This window comes from Chinchilla lanigera, unplaced genomic scaffold (assembly GCF_000276665.1).
Source record: "Chinchilla lanigera isolate Chin_1 unplaced genomic scaffold, ChiLan1.0 scaffold00021, whole genome shotgun sequence".
Classification (NCBI taxonomy): Eukaryota; Metazoa; Chordata; class Mammalia; order Rodentia; family Chinchillidae; genus Chinchilla; species Chinchilla lanigera.
Window position 1 is genome coordinate 14,563,241 of NW_004955422.1, and position 6,866 is coordinate 14,570,106.

Sequence of the window (6,866 nt, forward strand, 5' to 3'; positions counted from 1 at the left end):
TCTGTCCCAGCTGCCAGGCCTAGACCACCTCCTTTGCTTCCTACCCACTTCCCTTTCTGAGCTTATGTTTAACGGGATGAATTCACAGCTTTAGGGACGCTTAATATACACCCCACAGCAACTTCCCCGTAAATAAGAAAAATTCCCCTACACCCAGCGGTCACCTCCCACCGTCCTGGTCAAGAGGGGAGGGCAGGTAATGCCGATAGGTTGAGACTTTCCCCAAGCACACATCCACCAGGTTGAGGGGGCAAGGATGAGAACTAATTCCTTCTTGCAGCCTCAGATTTCCCCAGATGGGAGGGGGCTCACTTTTAAAAGTTGTTTGTAGGTAAGTGGCAGTGAATCTCCCTCCTTGGAAAGGGAAGCCGTGGCTGAGAAGAGCAGGAAGTGGTCCAGTATCACCTCTGAGCCACTGACCCTCGGTAAGACTCCCTTAGGAGCAGCTGATAGAAGGGTTCCCCAGGGGCAGGCATCAGGGAAAAGGGCCCAGCTAAACAGTTCACTTAGCAAGGCCACGGCTAAGGACAGAGGCCACCCCTCCTCCCTCTCCAGCAGCATTGCCTCTATTGGACAGGCGACTTCTCCCTGTGGAGAAAGCCCGGCTTGGCAGCACCGTGCCCTCTGGTGTCTTCCTGCTGGCACACGGCCCCTACTGGGGCTTTCTTCCAGAAGAGGCATGCCTTCAGTTCTCAGGTCTTCGCCAACGCTAGCCCTGAGCCAGTGCCACTGCGGGCGCCCTGCTGGACGCTGCACATGTTGCACCCCTGGGCCTGGTAGAGCTGGAACCTAGGACAACTCCGGCTTCTCACATGCTGCAGAGCTCTCATCCCCACCCCCAGGTGTCCACGAGATTTCCATTGTAATTATTTCTGGCACTCTGGTGCCATCTCTTATCGCTCCCCTCCCCCATCCCAAATAAAAGGCCAGCATTCCTTCCCCTCTTCCTCTCGCCTCCCTAACATATTAGAAGAATGTTTTTCCATTTCCTTTGATGTCTTTTACAAGTTGCATCTCATTTCCTGCTTGGGCATTTCTGACCTCCAGTGACTCTAACCCTGGATGCCTGCCGTGGCTGTCTGCCTTGGCTACGTGGCCAGTCCCCTTCTTGGTGCCCCAACCCAGAGGCCAGATTGAGGGGGTTCTATACTCCCTGTGCATCCACTGGCCATCTCAATCCCCCCCCTCACCTTCCCCACCTTCTTCTCTGTGACCCTGGGGGGACCAGCCTGTTCTCTGGAGACCCCAGCCTCCCGTGGGACTTCCTGAAGATCTAAGCTCTTCATTTTCTTAATACTGTTTTTGTTTTTGTTTTTGTTTTTGTTTTTTGACTGGTTCTCTTCAATCTGCCACCTCAAATGGGGTGGACTGGTGAAGGAGGCCTAGGACCCCCAGCACTCCAAGCACGCAGAAGCTGGTCTGGATGCCTCAAGGCTGGTGGGAGATGGAGGAGCCCTGAGGGCAGCAGGGGTTGGGGCCTCTTGCCCAAACCTGGCTCCACAAGACCCCAATTCTCCGGGTGGAACTGAAAGAAAACCCTTAAAAATGAGCCATTGAAATACAGCACAAAAAGAGAAAACAAACTAGGGTCATTTGGGACCATGAGGCACGTAGCAATGGCAGGTGACAGGTTCAAGGGAGAGAGGAAAAGATGATTTTTTGATCACAGACAGACCAGAGTTGTTGGAAAGAATTCAGTGAGCATCTTGCCTTCCCTTCCTCCTTTCTTGCTTCTTTCTTCCCTCTCTTGGAGAGAGCTCTTTCTTCCTCTTCCTCTCCTTCTTCTCCCTCCTCTTCCTCTTCTTCTCCCTCCTCCTCTTCTTCCTCTTCTTCCTCTTCTCTTCCTCCTCCCACTTCTTCTCTTTCTCTTTCTCCTTCTCCTCTTTCTTTTTCTCTTCCTCCTCCTCCTCTTTTTCCTTCCCCTTCCCCCCATCCTCCTCCACCTTCTTCATCCTTAGGTATATGGCTCTGTGTCTCAAAGCATCATCAGGAACCAATATTAGTATCTCAGGACAGGTCCTTAACTACATTCTGGTACTCAGGAATATGAGAAGACAAAGCCCCAAGTCCCTGGCCCTTTGGGGCACCATAGACCAGAGACCACTCAGCACAGAGGGTGATGGTTGTGAGTGGAGTTTGCATAAGAATAGACATTTGTCCCCAGCTAGACTCTTCCACAAGGACCAAGACCCAAGTGCTGGAGTCATAGCTGCAATGGCAAGTCAGTGTCCTTTATGTCTCCACCTGCTGCAAGTCCCTGGGGTTCAGCACGGCTCCCCACACACATAAGTACCTGACCAGCCCTCACCTGTCAGGAGCCTCAGCTGGTGGATATTTTAGCCCATTTGTGCTTCTGTAACAAATTACCAGGGGCTGGGTAATTTATAAAGAACAGAAATGTACTTCTCACCATTTTGGAGGCTGGAAAGTTCAAAATAAAGCCCTTGTAGTTATAGCGTCTAGAGAGAGCTGCTTTCCACTTCCAAGATGATGCCTTGTTTTAAAGAACAGATGTTGAATGTGACTTCTTTTTTAAAAAAAAAAGTTTTTATTTGTACATGTTTGCAGTTCATGTAGCTCACAATCATCCTGGGAATGGTTACATGTACGTGTTACAGCAGGGGACTTTTCTTTTTTTTTTTTTCTTTTTTTTTTTTTTTTTAGTCCCTCCCACCCACCTCCCTCTTCTTCCTATTTCTTATCCCATTTTTCACTCCTGTGGACATTATTTGTCTTAGCTCACGTTATGGCATATGTTTACATTAACTGGGGTTATCAGCTTCCTGTAAATGCCACAACTTTATTCTTATTTCCCCTTTCCCTCCTCCACACCCCTCACCCTCACCCTCACCCATCGCCTACTTCCCTGTTGTGCAAGATCCACCCCCTTCTCCCTTTCTATCCATCCTTTATCATTTTCTATGTTAGTACTTTACCTCACTCAAATGAGAGCTACTATACGGTAATTAAGCTTGGATGTCTGGTTTCTTTCACTCAACATTAGATTTTCCACCATCCATTTTCCTACAGATGTCTCAAATTTATCATTCTTTAGAGCCATGTAGTACTCCATTATCTATAGATATCATGTTTTCTTTATCTAATCATCTATCCTTGGGTATACAGGCTGCTTCCAGGATTTAGCTATTACAAATTGTGCTGCTATAAACATTGGTATGCAAGTATCACTGTAGTGTGATGACTTAAGCTCTTTGGGGAAGATACCTACCAGGGGGATAGCCAGGTCCTATGGAATTTCTAATTTCAGTTCTTTGAGCAATCTCCATACTGCTTTCCATCATGTACTTCTTTGCATTCCCACCAGCAGTGAAGAAGAGTTCTTTTTTCACCACAGCCACACAAGCATTTGTCATGGTTTGATTTCTTAATGATAGTCTGAATGTGGCCTCTTTGTTAAGTGCTCTAATCCATTCAGGAAGGAGGTACCCTCCAGACCCCCTCTTATTACTATCATATTGGCCACTGAGTGCCAATGCCCGGGTTTTCAGGACAGCAGCTCACAGTCACCATCGCCCTGGCCCCCACAGTCTGGATTCCCTGCGCCTCTGGGGTCTGAGACCTTGCTGTCTGAACTTAGGCTCTTACCCAGGACTGAGAGAGCAGTCTGATGACCATCAGCATGAGAACCCCAAGGCACAGGACAGGGTGGTATCCTTCGTGCCTGTACAGACCAGTGCACGTTCCCCACAACCGAACCCACACAAGGCCACACTTTGGGTCAGCACCAGCAAAAGCAGGGTCCCAGCAGACAAAGAGGAGGGATTCATATTATAGGTGCCCTTCACACACTCAAAGAACACTGGTGCAAGACAGGCCCCCAAAGCGTCTCTAGTCCCATGCTCCCTTTCAGGGAAAGAAAAATAAGGCCCAGAGAAAGAGAGTCTTCTCCTTTGCCTCCCTCATCATAGATGGGTCCCATCCTACGCCAACGCCTGTGACAGCAAAAAGATGAAGGACCAGATGGGAGATGATCAGAGCCGCAGTGCTGGTCCCAAGTCATTAGCCTGCTGTCACCACTCCAGGTCAGGATACCCTACCCAGGATGAGCTGGGCTGTGACAAATCCCTTGTATACAAAAGTTGACAGTGAGCTCCATGTATTCAGGTATAAGGCACCATCCCCACTCCAGGCCTCTGCCAACAGCCCCCAGTACCACCCAGAGGGCCCATGAAATAGCCCCAGACCACTGGACCACAAAGCAAGTAGCCACATGCAGGTGGCAGTTCCAAGGGAAAGAGGAGAAGTGATTTTGGGTCACATATAGCATAAAACCTATTGTGTTTCCACAGGGAACAGCAGTATTACAATTTCCAGCACCAAAAATGGGCCAATGACTCAAGTTACTCACAAAGCAGCAATATACAGACCAGTCGGGATTTCAGGGCAAATGTGTGGTGTCACCTACCAGCAGAGATCATCTACCACATGAAGTGAGACACTGAGCTCAAGAACTCGCTTGGTTCATCCACCAGGCAGGGTCTCTTAGATCTTGGCCAGATAATGGCACGAGGCCTGTGGTGGCTCTCTGTCATTTTCAAACAAGACACTGGGCCATTGCTGGATGCCCTCTGTGAGTAAAAAGAAAAGCTTTCCTTGATAGACCCACAAAATTATGCAGGAGGTAGAAAAGAGGCCTTTCTGCCTCATCCTGGGCATGCAGCACTTGCCAGAACAAAGCTCACCCGGTGAGGACCTGCAAGTGGGAGCCCACAGGGTCTGGGTCTACTTTGAAACACTCTAGGAGTAGGGGTGAGAGTACAAGGAGCAGGAGAAGAGCCAAGCAACAAGATGGAGAGAACATAGTGTTGGTAGAGGATCGAGATCAATATAAGCTTTTTTCCACTTCTCTATATGTCTGCAAAACGCCACAAAAATGTTTCTAAGGAAGTATAAGTGATACTATTACAATTTGCTGAGATTTTAAACTAGATACAGTTTACGGCCATACCACACTGGATGGGCCTGATCTCCTCTAAACTAGATACAAAGTTAACAAAGAAGAAAAATGATAAGCATGTATACATATACATGTACACAAATACATGTTGTGCCTATAGTATACACATGTATATGAATATACCCACATTCGGCATATGCATAACATACATATATACATTGTACACACACATACAATAAAAGAAGGCAGAAAAGGCTCTCAGTAGACATCTTCATTCAGTATTGTAGTTCTAGCTCAGTGGCCTTGAGGACAAGGTGACCCTGTTTCCAGGTCACTACTGTTTCCAGGTGCACTACTGTCTGCTCCTTACCTGGACCCACATTTGCTAGCATGCCAGGCTGGAAGTTACTCCTGCATTTGTTCAGTTCAAACATAGGAAGTGCTTAATAATTTTTTTTCTGTTTATTTATGAAAATCCACATGTAAAAAAAAGGTTTTATTTTGTTTTGAATTTAGGTCACAGCTGTCTTGTTGAATTGTGACGGGTACACTGGGCACTGCCTGAAGTAACTGCTTACTCAGAGCTACTTGTCCCACGGAGAAGCAGACTAATGCTTCTCTCCTTAATCTGAATCCAGTAAGGCAGAGGTGACACATATGACTTTCTAGGACTACAAAAGCCTCCTCCTGAGTCTCCAGAAACTCACTCATAGGACCTGGCTGCCATACTGTGAGGAAGCCCAGGTGAGCCGGAGGATGAATCTCAAGAAAAGGACCAGGCTGGTATAGCTCACATCTCTGCCAGGCATGGGAGGAGCCAGCCTGGGAGTATATTCCAAACCCAGGCACACCACACTTGCTAACACCCCTGAGACTGAGCCAAGTTACCCGCCAACTCGTCCCAGACTCCCAACTCAATCATGGGTATAAATGAAACCACTGTTTTAAACCACAAAGTGCTGAGATGGGTTTTACTTGGCAAAAGTTCGCTGGGACAGGTGTCATGCTAACGGAAGGGAAGGCACCGCTGCCACTCGCCTGGCTTTATGCCCCTGGAGCTGTGCAGGGCAGCTGTGGCCATGATGCAGCTGGAGGCGTGGCAGTCCCACTGCCATGTGACACTTGCAGCAGGCTGGCCAAAGGAGAAAGACCCCCTCCCGAGGGCTTCCAGGCAACAGCTAAGATCAAAGCATTTCTTCCTGATGCCCTTCAGGCACGGAGAACATTTCCACTTTTCATTCAAGGCTTTTGTCTCTGGAGAATATAATCAATAGCTCTACCACTCCTGAGCACTCACATCAGGTCTCAAATAACACAGTGCTTAACTTTCAGAATAAGCGATTGGGATTTTTAGTATGGCAAACTGTGGGACAAACAGCTCAGCCTCTCAGACTGTGACCCTTGCCCAATTTGGGGTAATTTTCTTCCTTTATCAAAGAAAAAAAGTAAATTATTGGATTTTAGCGGGGGAGGAAATACAGTACTTGAGATTGAAGCCAGACCCTTTACAGTGAGCTGCATCCCCAGCACTTTTTTATTTTTTTGTTTTTGAGACAGGTTCTCACTAAGTTATTTGACTTGAACTTCTGTTCTTCCTGCCTCAGCTCCCCAGAATGCTGGGATTATAGGCATGTACCACCATACCCAGTTTACCAGATACTTTTTAAAGTACATACAAATACTATAGCATGATAGATAGTAACCACAGAGGACACAGGGCCCAGACACTGCCAAGAGGAAACACTTGGCCTCCAACACCTTTATATACAACAGGCTTGATGTAGCATCCACAGAATAATGGAATAATGAATGCAGTTCTCAGTAGTCCCTATATGATTTCAGGACATATGTCCCAGTATATTAATCTACATTTTCTTATATCACAAAACACCTGAGGCTGGCTGTTATGGTTTATATCTAGATGTTCCCCTAAAGCTTCATGGGATCA